The 17,331-nt window shown below is 42.9% G+C and overlaps 1 long non-coding RNA gene across 1 annotated transcript in view; it reads right to left on the bottom strand.

Moving 5' to 3' along the window:
• Nucleotides 1–1,501: 1,501 nt before the first annotated feature.
• The window catches only part of LOC130044279 (uncharacterized), a 61,212-nt gene continuing 45,382 nt past the window's right edge, over nt 1,502–17,331 (bottom strand). The window contains exon 2 of the long non-coding RNA XR_008795386.1: nt 1,502–1,788. This is a non-coding gene — a long non-coding RNA (uncharacterized LOC130044279). The remainder of the gene's footprint in view (nt 1,789–17,331) is intronic.

The following is a 17,331-nucleotide window of genomic DNA, read 5'->3' as shown; positions in this document are numbered from 1 at the left end:
TGCTTCTTGTCACTTTTGACCAGATATTTTGGGAGGCAGTAACAAACAGATGCCTAGGTTATCCGGTTTTTTTGATTCCAGAAAATGTTTTTGTGTTGTGGTTTTTGCCCCTATTAATGGGTAGTCATTTTCCAGTGCATGCTTATTAGCAGCTGTCATTCTGTCCTTTGTCCATTGCCTGTGAGTGCCACTTTAGGCATCCATCCTTACCTCAACTCTGCTGGCCATGGGCATCACTGGGGTTTAGAAAGACATGGATGGGGCCACAGCCCCAGGTAATGTGCCCAGGGCTGTTCTCTGCATACAAAAGTGCCAGGTTCAATTCTCCAGCACCTCTGGGGGTGGTTTCTGATGAAAAACCAAAGCCCAAGTCAAAAACAAATACATGAGTGTTTAAGCCCCTGACTGAGAGATTCTTATTCCATATACAAGGGAGAGGGCCAGGAATCAGGCTGTCTGGCAGAACCCCCAGGTCGGAACCAGTGTGTTAGCTCTAGTGAGCTCTTTCTAAGCAGGAAGCAATGCTCTCCCTTTTATTAATTATTATTATTATTATTATTATTCGGCTGGTTCTGGAGGTCTTCGGCTGCCGGAACTCTGCTCAGGGCGGGGAGGGAAACTCAACCCGCCCCCCTGCAAGGGGCCCCGGTGAGGACAGCCAGGTGCGGGGGCAGGAGACTCTGCGCTGTTCTCTTCTGGGAGCTGGATTTTATAGTCTCTGGGTCTTGGCCGTTGCATTTGCAGTCGTGCAACATCTTATCTTATTCTTACTTTGGACAACCTGGCAGGCTACCAAATGTAAGCTGCCCACACGGCAGGGTCTGGCAAACTCCCTGTGGCATACCCGATATGCCAAATACCAGTAACAATGACGGGTCTCATTCTCCTAACCCTGAAAGAGCCTTGAATATGGCACTTTTTAAAATCTCAGGGCTAGGATGAAGGAGACGTTATTGGTGCCTGCCTGAGGCAATTGACGAACAACAGGATGATTGTGATTATTATTATTATTATTATTATTATTGCTTTTTGGATCACACCTGGCAATGCACAGGGGTTACTCCTGGCTCTGCACTCAGGAATTACTCCTGGCAGTGCTCAGGGGACCATATGGGATGCTGAGAATCGAACCCAGGTCATCCTTGTGCAAGGCAAACACCCTACCCACTGTACTATTGCTCCAGCCCCTCCCCAGAACCTGCCACAGAGTTGAGTGTATGACAGGCACTTCACATCAGCTGTGAGTCCTCCTGGAGTAACCTTGGAGGCTTAGTGCCCTCACATGCCAATAACACCCCCCTCGGATGCTCTTCCCATAAACTCTCTATATAGGAAGAGTCTTGGACCATCCTGGATTCTAAAGAAGAAGAACTTCTGTCACACTTGAAGTTCTCAGTTCATCCTCAGGCCGTGTTCTATTACAAGTTGATAGATTTAAAATAAAATATTGTTTCAAAAGGCACAGAAGTAAATCCTAGCACGTGAAGCAAATGGCATAAAGAGCAACATTACCCAATGACTTTAATTTGTTCTGAAGTGTAGAGAACACGGCACAGAATGAACACCCATGTCCTTCATATGGCTTTCAGGCTGCCCAAACACAGAAGCCAAATGATCACTTCTTGGTCTTCTTTTAATGGATTAGTTGAAGGGATGACTGATGAAGGACTAGTCCACTACTTCCTTCACTAGCCTCAGGACTCTGGGGTCTCGTCTTTATGCCAAGCACAGTGGGATCCAGTGGTGACATCTTCCTGGTCTCACAGAGCTTCCATTCACACGGAGGAGCTGGAACAAAGGAACATGCAGTAAGCCAGCAGACAGCATATCTTTTAGATGACGGTAAGTGCCATGAAGAAAAAGGTCTGCTTTGGAGGAGCTACTGGAGGTGATTTTGCCTGGTAATCAAGGAGGGCCTCTAGGAGGAGGTCATCTTGGAACTGAGGTCTGAGTTTCTCAGGGCAGACTGTTCTGGGAAGAAAGATGACAAATGCCTAGTGGCAGGAAGGAGCTGGCCATTTGAGTACTAGAAAGGCCAGGGGCCAGAGCTCAGCAAGTGAGGAAGCCTGAAATGAAGGAGTCAGGGTCCTGATCCTTGAGTGCCGTCGTGAGGCATTCAGATGGAGACAATTAAAAATGGCGGATGGCACCTTCCATTTCTGCTTTAGCAGAACCAACGCCCCTGAAGGTGTTCCTTCCCTGAAGGAAGATAGATAATGAGCATCCTAGATCTCTTCATTGACTCAACCAATAACAATGTTTAACAAGAATTTTCTTTACCTCTGAGCATTAGAAAAGACACTGCAGAGTTTGGTCAGCTCATGTGAATAAAACTATCTTCGCCCATATAGGCTATCTGGCATGCCTTTTCTTTCATTCAAACTTCCCTTCAGATATCACATCCCCAAGGCCTGGTCTCACAAGGGAAGTGATAGTCTCTCACTCAACACCCTCACTGTTTCCGCTGGTTGTTATGGGTCCTACAGGATTACCCTCAGCATGCTCAAGGATCTGGCAGGGCCTGGGGGTCCTATGTCATGCTGGGAATTTAAATCTGGTTGACTACGTTACAAGGCAGGCACCTGACCCACTATACTATCTCTCCAGCCCACTATAATATTTCCAATCTCTTTGTTCATTTCATATGCAACCCTTAACAGAATGTAAGTCTTTGAGGTCAAAGACTTTGGCTATTTCTCTTCCTCCTGCTATATTCTCAATACTCAGCACAGTCCTTGGCACACAGCATATGTTTGACAAACACTAGAAGAATAAATCTTTTGGAATAAAAGCCCCTGGGTTTTGCTCCATTTATCTGGGGAAAGGGCAGTTTGGGGAGCCCCAGTGTTCTTGGGCTTCTATTTCCTAAGCCCATTCGTGTTTCTTCTAATCTTTCTGCCTTAATCATTTTAAATGTACTGACAAGCACAATTGACCAATTAATAGCGCTTATGCTCTTGTTACATCATTTGCAATCCATGATGCTCTTTCTATTTGTAACGGTCTTTCAATTTTTCATGACTCAAAATGGAGGACATACATAATGAATACAAATAGCAAATTGATTAAATGTAATGCATATTCTACTGCTTGCTGAGTTTATGCCTGTTATTAATGACAGAAATCCAGCAAATTCTCATGAAAACACCAATGACATACAACCTTTAATGCAAGATGTTGGAATACTAGAGGCCCTAAATTTTCCTAATTACCAAGCAACAGCAGACATTAATTTCCCAGATGGCAACCTTTGTAAATAAGAACATCAGCATGACTGCTTCGTCCAAGTTCTTTTTGCTGAGCACAAAACCCGTCACGCTACCCATTTTTACTTCACCAGACTATTTGTGTTGTGATTTGGGAAAAAAAAAGATACACTTGAGAGATTGCCTTATGAGCAAAGAATAAAGGACGCCACTTGTGCAAAATCAAATTTATTGTCTACTCAAAGGCTGTGTGGTTTATTTTTTATTTTTTTGAATGCTAATACACTGTAATACAGATTTCACAGAGTTCTAGCTGGTGTACTGAGCATTTAAGCATCACAAAGGTGATAAAGCAAAACGAAAAAGAAAATGGGGTTCAGAATCTGAGGTGGAGCCTATGAGAGAGGGGCTTCTCTCAAGAGACCTCTCTGGATGCCAGTGCCATCTTGTTTCAAATTGAAAGCTTTTGGTTGGTTTGCTATAAGAAGCCACATGAACTAGCCCTTTTTTTTGCCCACTAGGAAAAAAACCTTCTGGGCAGAGATAGTTCTTAGACATGCTGGCAGGAACAGTGACTTGTGTACCAAGGGAAGTGACAGAAAAGCAGTGAGGCAGTTGCTGATGGTGTCCTGGAGTGCACAGAAGCACCTGTGGGGTGCTCTCATGCTTAGAAATCAGCATTCACAGCATGAAGGATGGCTGAGACCTGCCAATGCTACGCAGTTCTCCCTCCTCCAATACAAACTGGCTGAATGAGAAGGAAAGTGGAAGGCGCCGATGGGGAGCTAACCATGGGCCTTGTTCCCTTTCCCAGCTGTCTAAACCCTGACACTGAGTGTGGACACTATTATAAATGGGAACCCCAGAAGCCAGGGATTTTCCAAGCCAACTGGTTGACTGAGTTGAGGAAGGGGAGGGGAGAAGAGACAAAAAAAAAAAAAGGCAGGCTTTATTTAGTTCGCTTTCACAGTGGCAACTGTGGTTGGCTCTCAGAGGGCAACCCTGGAAAGCTGTGCAAAGCACATATCAGAATTCCTCTAGTCAAGGAGAATTCAAGAGAGCTGGAGCACTTCTACCAGTATATCTAAAAGCCACTGCCCCCTGAGAGATTTTAATTCCCAGGTACTTTCAGCTTCCTGTGCTTGTAGATGAAGGGGGTTCAGTAACCCAGGGCAGGCTCGCTGGCAAAGATACAGCTGATTTAGGGGGACCCTAGCAGACACTGTCTTGAAACCTTCACCTCCAAATTTCTGAAGGTTCCATTGTTACTCTTGAAGCAAATGTCTGATAGACGTTAGAGCACTGGGCGTTAACACACTGTTGAATGTGATTTGAAAGGGGAAGGAAAGTAACAGACTCTCCTTGCTGAATTTTCCACTCGATGGAGATGGCAAAACAGATTTCTTGCTAAAATTTAGGAAATACACATGCCCTCCTCCCCCACTGTCATATGTCTATGTGAGAGAATAAAGAATTCACAACTAGGTCTAAAAAAAGAGCCCAATGCAGAAGAGAAATACATTCCCAGACCATAGAGTAAAAGAGAGTGCTAAGAGAGGGAAGGACAGACAGAAACAGAGCTTTCATTTATTGTAATTTTGGAGGAAAAAATCACAAAATAAGTTTGGTGCCTTTAAATACATTTCCCCAGATGAAGCCTGAGGTCCGTTATCTGTGTTGGAACCTTCTGATTGTCATGTGGAATGTGGTTGTCAGACAGGGTGTCATTTGTACTGGAAGGCATCATTTAAAACCAAAAAAAAAAAATAAATAAATAAAATCAAAGACAAGCTCTGCACTTCTTTTGATAGATTAGTTGTGAAAATCCTTTCTTAATATATAATAATAAGAATAATAAAACAAAATCATAACCACCTGCTTTTATGTAGTGCTTACTGTGAGTTTCAAAATGTTTTAACTCATTTACTATCAGAAACCTATCGTTAGCTTTTATTTCCTTCATTGTCACAGAAAGGCCCTCCCGTTGATCATCGATTTGCTCGAGCGGGCCCAGTAACGTCTCCATTGGAGACTTTGTTGTTACTGTGTCTGGCATATCGAATACTCTCGGTAGCTTGCCGGGCTCTCCGAGAGGGGTGGAGGAATCGAACTCGGGTCGGCCATGTTGGCTGGGTGCAAGGCAGACACCCTACCCGTTGTGCTAGGCCTCAGAGAAGTTAAGTAACCAGCCCAAGATCACTCAGCAAGTAAAGCTGGGTATAGAAACCAGGTGGTCTGACTCAGAATCACATCTCAGCTTTGCCTTTTGCCCCTCTGCCCCAATTACTTGTCTTGACCATCAAATGATGGTACATTGCAAATCCTGCCCTAATTGCCCGAAGTTCCAAGGTTGTGCGAGCGGAACAATGCCACCGAGTGAAACCCTCCCAAGCTGAAGCCCCTCCGAGGAAGAGTGAGGCTTTTGCTTCGCAAGAGGCATACCTGGTTTCCCTGCCAGGATGCCGAGTTTACGGTTCTAGAAAAACCTTTCTGGTTTTATCTGACCCTGAATTACCTGCTTCCTAAGTCTACAGAAACTCCCGCTGGAATACAGGAGATCAATTTCTTTTGCCTCTCATGGTTCCAGATGAGACGATTCAGCCACTAGACTCCAGATGGAGTGAAAACAGAAAACAAGGACATGGCACTTCTCTTCCACTAGCTTTCATTTGGCATTTACTAAACAAAAGAAGGGTGTCTGTGTGTGTGTGTGTGTGTGTGTATGTGTGTGATTATCAATGGAGCCATTGCTTAGAAAGCACTCAAGCAATTGCTCAGAGTCACATTTATTACAGTGTGATCCAGAGAGCTGACATTTTTCTCCCAGTAAGGCTTATAAATGCAAAGCCAGGGAGACCTCTCACTCTTCCAAACGTCTCTTCAGGAGAAGACAAGAGGGAAAAGCTCATGGCTGACAGTGTTAAAAGCTTGTGGTTTGCTTTTTCACGGTATTTCTATTCCAGTGTAAGTGTGTAGATGGCATAAGCACATATGTACATAAATGCTATTTGCTAAATTTAAGAGAAAGATGGTGTTCCCAGTTCTAACACTTAGGGATTTATAAGAGATAACGCTTTAAGAGCCAGCAAAATCCACTACTACACACACATAAAAGATCCTCTTAGTTCTCTAAATATTTAGGGAATTAATCTAGAGAAGGCCCGCTGCAGGAACCACTAAAGCTAGACTGGTTAAAACGGTAAGAACACACTAGGGAACAGTATATGTATACAAGAGCATGGGTATGGCATGTATATGTTTGTCTGTATATTGTGTGTGTACAGTGTCTGTGTATATATTGTGTCTATGAGTATATATGGTATGTGCAGTATACACTGTAAATGCATGTGCACGTGGGGTGTGTGTGTGTGCGCACGTGCGCGTGTGTGTGATTGTATATATGTGTATGGATAAACAGGGGAGAACACCGAATGTAAGCAAAAGTGTCCCATAATGTCATCATTCTGCCTTGATTCATTCTTTCTCATTGTTTCTACTCATCAAAAGCAGCAGCTTTGGAAATAACAGACCTGAGTCAGTCAGGAGATCTGTTTAGAAACGGACCAGTCACAGTGTCACAGTGTCACAGTGTGCCTTTAGTTAGATTATTTCATCCAGCTCTCTTCATCAGCACCTGCCACTGCACAGGGCAGCCCGTGTAACCAAAGCCCTCTCGACCTGGCCATCCACACACAAGCACAGTGGTGGCCCTGGGTACTGGGGGGGGGGGGCAGGCCAGGGGAGCTGGAGGAAGTACTCTGTCTCCTGAAATTGGACAGTTGTCTAGAAAATGGGCACTATGATGTCCCTGAAGATGGCATGACGTAGATCCTGATTATGGAATAGGCCAGTAAATGTCACTGTAAATTCCAAAGAGCCATTGGTTGGTCATATTTTAATTTTATGTTATTACAGGGATCTCACAAGCAGTGCTCAGGAGGTCTGGGGGGATCCTCCAGGTCAATCAGGCCAGTGGCTCAATACAAGGACCTAAAGATGTGATGCTGTGACACAAGTACATATGATACTCAGGGGACCCATATGATACTCAGGGGACCATGGATGCCCAAGATCAAATAGGTTGGTCCTTCACTTCTGTCCCATCTCTGCCCCTGAGTTGGACATTTACAAAATAAAATAAATAATATACTGCTGATTAATCTTTCTTGTCATTAAAAGCTTAATACTCTGAGTTGAATGTGGAGGTGCTGGGATAATAACGACCTACAAATATGCTATTGAATAAAAAAATGAGGTTAAATTAATAATAACCTATCCACTAAATCTATCTATATATACATAAACATAATTATAAGTGATAATATAATAAATAATACAACCAAATAAATAAACTCCACAGTGGAAAAGGAATGCCACAGCCAACCTGAACAATTTCTGCAAGCCTGTGAAATGGAACATTATAGAAAACAAGGAATCTGAAATTAGGAAGAAAATGCCTGCCCCAAGTGACTCATCTGGAGAACTTACTTATGGTGTTAAGAGTGTCTAGAGATTATAGCTACATATGAAGACCTTGGGCTGGAGCGATAGCACAGTGGGTAGGGCATTCGCCTTACAAGCGGCCATCATGGCCGACCCGAGTTCGATTCCTCCGCCCCTCTCGGAGAGCCCGGCAAGCTACCGAGAGTATTGGATATGCCAGACACAGTAACAACAAAGTCTCCAATGGAGACGTTACTGGGCCCGCTCGAGCAAATCGATGATCAACGGGAGGGCCTTTACCTTTTTTACCTTTATGAAGACCTTGAATATTATGGCGATTCTCAGAATCCACTTGGTGGTGGGAAGTGGCAACTCTGAAGCAAAGCATTGTTTTGTTTGGGGGAATCACTCCTGGCTCTGTACTCAGGAATCACTAATGGCACTGCTTGGGATACCATATGTGGTGCCTGGGAGTGAACCCGGGTTGACCTAGCCATATCATTTCTTGGCATGTTTCCCCAAACACTGTCACTGTCGTTTGTAGCACTAACGTCCCTGTTGTTCATCGATTTGCTCGAGTGGGAACCAGTTACATCTCCATTGTGAGACTTGTTGTTACTGTTTTCGGCATATTGAATATGCCACAGGGAGTTTGGCAGGCTCTGCTGTGCGGGCAGGATACTCTCAGTAGCTTGCTGGGCTCTCTGAGAAGGGTGGAGGAATTGAACCCGGGTCGGCTGCGTGCAAGGCCCTACCCACTGTGCTATCGCTCCAGCCCTCCCCAAACACAAAAACATTAATTGAAAAGGATATATGCACACTTGTGTTCATCACTGCACTTAGTACAACAACTGAAATATGAAGACAACCCAAATGCTCAACCATGAATGAATGAATCAAGAAGTTGAGGTATATATGTACAATGAAGTTCTTTGCCACTCTAAGAAAGAACAAAATCATGCAATTTGCTGCAGCATGGATGGAACTACAGGGCACCAGGCTGAATGAAGTCAGTCAGAAGGAAAGGGATAGATACCGAACTTACTCTCTCTTATGTAGAACTTAGAGATACACAGCAAGGAAGCGATCTTTAAGGGCCAGAAGCAATACAATGAGAGAACTGATCCACAAAACTGAGTTTGTAAGTGGAGGAAGAGATCTGAAAGGGTGGGGCACTGGGATCCTTGGGAGAGGGAGGTGGGTCCACTGGTGATGGGTGTGGGGTTAGAAACCATCATTAACACTTTATAAATCACAGTAGTTCAAGCAATAAAAATTTTAATTAAAAAGGAATTTAAAGTAGAATTAAGGTATTTTTTTAAAAAATTTGTTTCTCCAAGGAAAGCCCCTTAAGAATCATGGTCCAACCTGTATTTCAAACCCTAAAACCTGAGAGAGAGAGAGTAAGAGGGAATGTGCCTGCCACAGAGGCAGGGGTTGGGAAGGGGTGGGGGTGGTGGGAGGGATACTGGGAACATTAGTGGTAAAGAATGGGCACTGGTGGAGGGATGGATACTCGAACATTGTATGACTGAAATCTAATCACGAATGTTTTTAAATCTGTAAAAAATTTAAAAAATAAATAAATGAATGAATCATGATCCAGTGAGGTGAGTAGGAGATAAAAGCATGGCTCCAAAAAAGATCCAGGAAAGAAAATTAGGAAAGGCCTCACCCTGCAACAGATTTCTAAGAATACAGCTTATCAAATAAAGCCGGGGGTATTTTTCACAGAACACTGGGTGGAATTTTTTACTTCCTGTAAGAGGTGGATTAGATAAAACACTGAAAACAAATGAAGCCTTCGTTTTAGTTTATTTCCTTTCATGCTTATATTGCACTATCACACACCCTGATGGCACTGTTAAGCATTCCATACACAATAACCAATTTAATCTGCGTTTCGACCAGAAACAGTGTTCTTATTTCTCCATTTTATGGATGAGAAAGCTGCGCCTTAGAGAGATGGAGCGACTTTCCTGAGGTCACGTGGCTGCTGAGAAGCGAGGCCTCAGACCAAGGGCACCGCAGCCCTGGCGTCACACGTGGCACCACCTCTGTGAGCCAAGGTGACATGGCTGGATCAGCTCACTCACATTTCCCAGCTTCCCAATCTCTGAAAAAAACTTAAGGATGCTATGACACACTTCCACATGCTTCAGAGAAGGAAAAAAAATCGGGGGACGTTTGGTCTTACACGATAACCATTTGTCTTTATAATTATACATCACACTTTCAGGATTCTTTAAAGGATTAACAGTATTACATAAAAATAAAACAAGAGACTGGGTGGATTGGGAAGATATATTTTCCTGCTACCCTACAATAACTTTCACACTGAGATCAGATTAGAAAACGACCAGGATAAACGGCCAAGAATAAAACTCCCCCAAGTGTCACAGACACATTCTACCAGAACAATGTGCGACAGCATTTTAAGAACTGTTTCCTGCCACAAAGGCAAAAGCAGGTGCTAATGTTAACAGCTCCCAAAAAGATGCAGCCTGAAAGAAGAACGTCCCAGAGGAGAGCCTGACTTACCCACCAAACTTCCCCTCAGCGTCCTCAGACCTTCAGCCTTAAGGCTTCCATCAGCAGCCTCGCTAGAAGAACATCATTTGCTCGCTCGTTTATTCATCAAACAAACTGTTTATTCAATAAAGAAAGCAGGGCTCAAATTAAGCACAGAGAAAATCCCCACATGAAAGAGACACACTCTTAAAGATGTACATTTAGAGACTACCAATACGGATAAACAATTAGAATGCCACGAGCTTGTGTTCACAGAAATTCCACCATCACGAGCAATAGCATCTTTTGAAATAATCGGGTTGACACTGACCAGGCAGCGATGGACAAGATATGTGGTGTCAGGGATCAAACTTAGGGCCCTGTACATGCAAGGAATGTGCTGTACACTGAAGCTATCTTTCCGGCCCCCAAGTTGCACATGGTAAAAACATGCAACATGCTTCTGATTCAGTATGGTAGACTACATACATTTGGTTCCTCTTTTGATTTAAAGCTCATTAAAATGAGAGTTCTTTTTTTTTCTTTTGTGGATCATTAGTGATGCACAGGGATTACTCCTGGATTTGCACTGAGGAATCACTCCTGCCGGTGCTCAGAGGACCATATGGGATGCTGGGAAACGAACCCAGGTTGGCCGCGTGTAAGGCGAACATCCTCCCTTCTGTGCTGTCACCCCAGCCCTAAAATGAGAGATAAAGGCTGCCGTTTTCACTTCTGGCCAAAACAGAGACTTGATTTACACTCTCATATGACAGAGTTCTGAATATGGACAAAATACAGGAAACAATGGGGTGCAGCACACTGGACATCAACCCACCCAGAAAACAGCAATCCTTGAAAGTGGAGAAAGACATGAGGTGAGGTGGAGTCCCCTAGGCTTACTGTGGGTGTGAAGGGAAACTGCAGGCACTGAAGGCAGAGGATAGTGAATGCAGGGGGATTCTTGGTGGGCTCCTGGAATCCAGCAAAAATGAAGCATTGGAGGAGACCGGGCAGTGGGAGACAGTCTCCAGTGCCATGTGCTGAAGAGGAGAGAGTTACACAGAGATGGTTCCTGAGCCCTGAGGAGGATGTCTTTGAGGGGAGCACTGAACAATGCAAGCCTGAGAGGAAAGTGTCCAAGGTGGGGGAAGAAACAGACTCCCAGAGGAGAGAACAATACCTCTAGCTCACATAGGTCCAGGCTGCATCTGCTCTTCCCAGGTCACTGTCCACTGTGACTGTCCTCCTGTTGTTCATCGATTTGCTCGAGCGGGCCCAGTAACGTCTCCATTGGAGACTTTGTTGTTACTGTGTTTGGCATATCGAATACATCACGGGTGGCTTGCCAGGCTCTGCCGTGTAGGCGAGATACACGCGCCAGCTTGCCGGGCTCTCTGAGAGGGGCGGAGCAATCGAACTCGGTCGGCCATGGTGGCTGCGTGCAAGGCAAATGCCCTACCACTGTGCTATCACTCTGGGCTGGTACACTGGGAAACTTCAGGATTCCCAGGGCTCGGGCCGGGCTAACGGCTCAGAGAGCTGAAGTGCCTGCTTTGCATGTGGGAGGTCTGGGTTTAATCCCTGGGACTCCACGGTTCCTGAGTACTGCAGGGACCAATCTCCAAGCATCTCCAGGTGTGTTCCCCAAACAATCATTCACGGGGGGCGGGGGTGTCTTATGTCCATACACAGAATGGTTTTCCTTCATTGTGGGGAATAATTACTTCTAAATCAAACACATCTTTGCTACCACCAAACAGAATGCTAAAACAAACTAAAAGGACAAAGATTAAAAATGACACTGGATAGCACCAATGGTAGACTAGTCACTGGACTACACTAAATGAAGAAGCTTCTGTACCATGGAAGAAATGATGCTCAGAATACACAAATACCCCATAGACTGGGAGAAAATATCTGCCCAACACTCATCTGACAAAGAGTTAATATCCAAGATATACGAAGTACTTATAGAACTTTACAAGAAAAAGAACTAACACCACAAAGAATGGGTGGAAGAGATGAACAAAAAAATCCTTTTAAGAAGACATTTATTGTCCAACAGGCATGTGAAAAAATGTTCTGCATTACTTATTACTTATTATCTCATGCGTGAGTCAAAATGAGATATCACCTCACACCAGTGATACAGGCCCACATCACAAAGAACAAAAACAACCACTGTTGGTGCACATGTGGGGAATGAGGGACACTCATTCACTGCTGTTGAGAATATTGACTGGCCCAGCCATTTGGGAAAACAATATGGACACTTCTCAAAAAAACTGAGAATTGAGCTTCCGTGTGACCCAGCAATTCTACTTCTTGGAATCTACCCCAAAGGCTCCAAAACTCCATTCAGAAAAGACATTTGAATTCTTATGTTCACTGCAGCACCATCCACAATAGCCAAAAAATCTGGAACCAACCCAAATGTTCAAGAGCAGATGACCAGATAGAGAAATCATGAAACATAAACACCATACGCATACTTGGCTTTAAGAAAAGATGAAACCATGCAATTTGCTGCTACACAGATGTAAGTGGAGAGTATCATGCTCAGTGAAATGAGTCAGAGGAAGAGGGAGAGAGACAGAATGATCATAATATGAGAATAGTAAATACCTAAAAGAAACTGAGAACTGGCCCTCAGTAGGAGACTTAGGGGTGGAGGCAGATTGGGGGGTGATATATGATGAAGGGGGGACAATAGGACAATTGGTGAAGGGACATGGACACTCTGGTGAAGGGTGTGGTGCTGGAATATTTTATGCATGAAACCTTACCGTGAAGAGATAGCAAGCTGCCTGATAATAAACTTACTTAAAATCAGTGATGGAAGAATTTCTTAAAAGCAACTTTATTTCTGGGGCAGGAGCGATAGCACAACGGGTAGGGCGTTTGCCTTGCACGCAGCCAACATGATTGACACAGGTTCAATTCCCAGCACCCCATATGGTCCCCTGAGCACCGTCAGGAGCACTTCCTGAGTGCATGAGCCAGGAGTAACCCCTGAGCATCGCTGGGTGTGACCCAAAAAGCAAAAAAAAAAAAAAACAATTTTATTTAAATATGCATACATTACATATAAAGGTAATGAGGATTACTGGATTTTCTGGATAGAAATAATACAAATAAGACCAGTGGAGTCAGATTATATATATATATATATATATATATATACATACGTATACATATTCATACATGTCAGTGTCACTGTCACAGTTATCCCGTTAATCATCAATTACTCGAGGGGCACCAGTAGCATCTCTATTTGTTCCAGCCCTGAGATTTTAGCATTCATACATGTATATGTATGTATATAATTTAATTTGATGCACCACAACTTACATTACTATTAGTGATAGGGTTTTATGCACACAATATTCCACAACAGTGTTCACTTCCCCCCACCACTGTCTCTAAGATTCTCTCCCAATCATCCTCTACACACCCATTCTGCCCTTGTTAATAAGTTCTGTTCTATAAGCCAATTCTCAGGTTCAGCTGTCTCTAACCATTCCCTCACTTAAAAAATATATATATATATATTCCACATATGACAGAGATTATTCTGTATTCGTCCCCTTCCTTTTGGATGACTTTATTCAGCATTATACTTTCCAGTTCCATCCACATAGTAGCGAATCGCATCAGTTCATTTTTTTCTTTAGAGCTGAGTAGAATTCCTATGTTTCTTTGTACCACAATTCCTTTCCCCAGTCACTTGCTGTTGGACATCTGGGTTGTTTTCAGATCTTGGCTACTGTGAATGGTGGTGCAACAAACATGAGCACAAATATATATATATATATATATACATATATATATATATACATATATTTGAAATACTGTATCAGGGACTTTGAGATAGATTCCAAGAAGTGGAATTGCCGGGCCATATGGAAATTCAATTCCTACTTTTTTTGAGATGTGTCCATATTGTTTTCCAAAGAGGCTGAACCAGTTGGCATCATGTAACACTAGCAGTGGATGAGGGTGCCTTCCCCCACACATCCCCGCCAACACTGCTTGTTTTAAAATCTTGTGTGTGTGGTCTCTGGCACCACACAGCAGTCAGGTGTGTGTGTGTGTGTGATCACTGCAACCAGCTTAGGTGACCCCTGGTGAGCACCACAGCAAGTGTTGAGAACCAATTACCAGTGTGTCTATTTGTAGCATCTGTGACTCACAGTCATTCCAACAGTAGCAACAATGACAAAAAAGATAAGGGAAGGGTAAAAAATTTAAATATATTCATATAAATATTATTTTATGTAAGTTTTATTGTACTATTATATACACAAGTATATTATATACATTTATTATAGTGTACTGTCTCATTAAGCTTCAATATTTTTTTGTTCATTTTTGGGCCACACCTGGTGGTGTTCAGGGCTTTCTCCTGGCTCTGTGCTCAGGGGCCACTTCTTACACGGCTCAGAGGACCATATGGAGTACTGGGGATGAAGCCCAGGTCGGCCGCATGGCAGGCAGGTGTCCTACCGGCTGTGCTATTGCTTCAGCCCCAGCTTCAAAATTGAAAAAAAAATTGTTTTTTCATATAACTAATTAAACACTTAATTTTAGATTTTGGGGAGTATTTCATATTTATAGTAAAATTTCATATTTACAGTAAAATTGTGCTAAGTTACGTAGAGCTTCCATGCACCTTGTCACTGGGTCCAATGTCCTCCGTTATTTCCTCTTGCATTAGTGTAGCACATTTATTACAAATGATGAGCCACTACTGGCACAATACTAAAGCCCATAGCCTGCGCTAGCGTTCACTGTGGCATATGCCTACCCACCCTAGTCTCATATGCAAGCTTCCCTGTCCTAATAACCCCTCTGTGTTCTAGCTCCCTAAATCCTTATCTTCTTTACTATCTCTGTAGTTCTGTCTTTTTCAGAATGTCACAGAGTTGGAACTGAACAGTAAATAGACTTTTCGGGTTGATATATATATATATATATTTTTTTTTGCTTTTTTGGGTCATACCCGGCAATGCACAAGGATTACTACTGGTTCTGCACGCAGGAATTACCCCTGACGATTTTCAGGGGACCATATGGATGCTGGGAATCAAACCTGGATTGGACTCCTGAAAGGCAAATGCCCTACCCGCTGTGCTATCACTCCAGCCCCAATTTTGTTTTCTTTTTCTTTAAAAAAAATTTTTTTTTAATTTAGTCACAGTGAAATTACAAAGTTACTCATGCCTGGGTTTCTTTCTTTCTTTCTTTCTTTCTTTCTTTCTTTCTTTCTTTCTTTCTTTCTTTCTTATCGAATCACAGTTACAAAATTTTCATGTTTGAGTTTCAGTCATACAAAGATCGAACACCCATCCCTCCACCAGGGTACATTTTCCACACCAATGTGCCCAGTATACCTCCCCACCTCCCATTCCTTCCCCGTGACTCTATGGCAGACAATTTCCCTCTTACTCTCTCTGCTTATGGGTATTGTGATTTTCAATACAGATACTGAGAGGCTATCACGTTTGGTCCTTAGTCTACTTTCAGCACACATCTCCCCTCCCAAGCAATCCCTCCAACCACCATTGACTTAATGATGCTTTTTCGATCCCTACTACCTTCTCCCCCAGCTTGAGGCCGGCTTCCAACCGTGGAACAATCTTCCCGGCCCTGTCTCTACTGTCCTTGGGTGTTAGTCTCATATTATGATATTTTATATTCCACAAATGAGTTCATGCTTGGGGTTCACGCATACAATGTTTCAACACTGATCCCTTTGCCAGTGTCCACTTCCCTCCACTAATGCCCACTCCCACCCCTGCCCCTATTTGCTTCCCACCTTGCTTTTATGAGAGGTGTTTTTGGTTTTTTGGGTTTTTTTTAAAATATTTTTTTTGCAGTGTTGATTACAATACTATTACTGATAGGGTTTTGTGTGTAACACTTTACTACCTTTCAGCACTTCCTTTTCCTTTCAGGTGACTGATTATTTCCACCACAGACATTGCCCACTCTGTGTCCTGTCCCTCAGCCCACTCAAGTGCCATGTTTCCTCCAGAAGACCAGTTCTCATGTTCTTGTTTTCATTGCCTTTTGAGGATTCATTATTCCACCATTATTAAGTTCCGGCTTTCCCCCCACCACTTAGCAATATGCATTTAGAGTTCCCTTTTGTTTCTGTGGATTGATAACTCATTTCCTTTAGTTGCTGAGTAATATTCTATTGTATGTATTTTACCTCGGTATATTTACTCACTACTGAAGGGCAAGCTGGTTGCTTCCAGTAATTATTTTAGGAATTAGGAATAAAGCTACTCTAGTCATCTGGATGCATATTTTTTTTTATCAAGACACAAGTTTTCAAATTATTTGGACACCTCACTTCATTTTACTAAATAAAACTGAGTCACAGGATTTATGAATAAGGGTGAATAAAGATCTTTCCAGAAGGTTTATGTGAAATAATATGTTGCTAGTTAGGTTGCACTATTAGAACTGTTACAAGGGACTAGGGAGATGGCTGGAAGGACTGAAGGGCATTCTGTGCATATGCCAGACCCTGAGTTTGATCCCTGGCCCTGCATGCCATCCCTGCATCTGAGGACCTAATTAACAGGTCCCCACAGCTGGACTGAGTATTGCCAGGAGGGGCTTCAGGGCCCTGGGCACAGCTGGGGAGTCCCTTGTAAAGGAAAAAAAAGTTAAAAGAAATCTTTTCAGCAGAAGGAAAATGGAATCAAAGGAAAATAGGAACTTACACAAATGAATGAGGGTTCCTAGAAATGGCTGGAGGTGTAAGTTTTACCCCTAATTAAAACAATGGCTTTAAAGGACAACTATTTTAATAAAAATGACAACATAATGTGGAACTTGGAACATCTGTAGAAGTTTACTGTGACAATAATTGTACCCAACATTGGGTATGTTTCTCTCTGACAGAAACATACTATTGCAGGATTGTCACACTATATGTGAAGTGGCATAAAGTCACTGGATGATACACTGTAATAAACTATAGGTATGTTGTACATACGTATATATTTATGCATGTGTGAGTGTTAAATCATGAAGAAATAGTTCAAAGAAATTATAGGTAACAAGTCAAGGGAACGAGATAAAATTTTTTAAAGTATTCAATCAATAAATTTAGAATATAAACAAAACATTCAAAATAAGCAAGAAAAGGAAA

The sequence above is a fragment of the Sorex fumeus genome, unplaced genomic scaffold, assembly GCF_029834395.1.
Source record: "Sorex fumeus unplaced genomic scaffold, SorFum_2.1 ptg000122l, whole genome shotgun sequence".
NCBI classification, from domain to species: domain Eukaryota; kingdom Metazoa; phylum Chordata; class Mammalia; order Eulipotyphla; family Soricidae; genus Sorex; species Sorex fumeus.
This window is presented reverse-complemented; position numbering and strand designations above follow the sequence as displayed.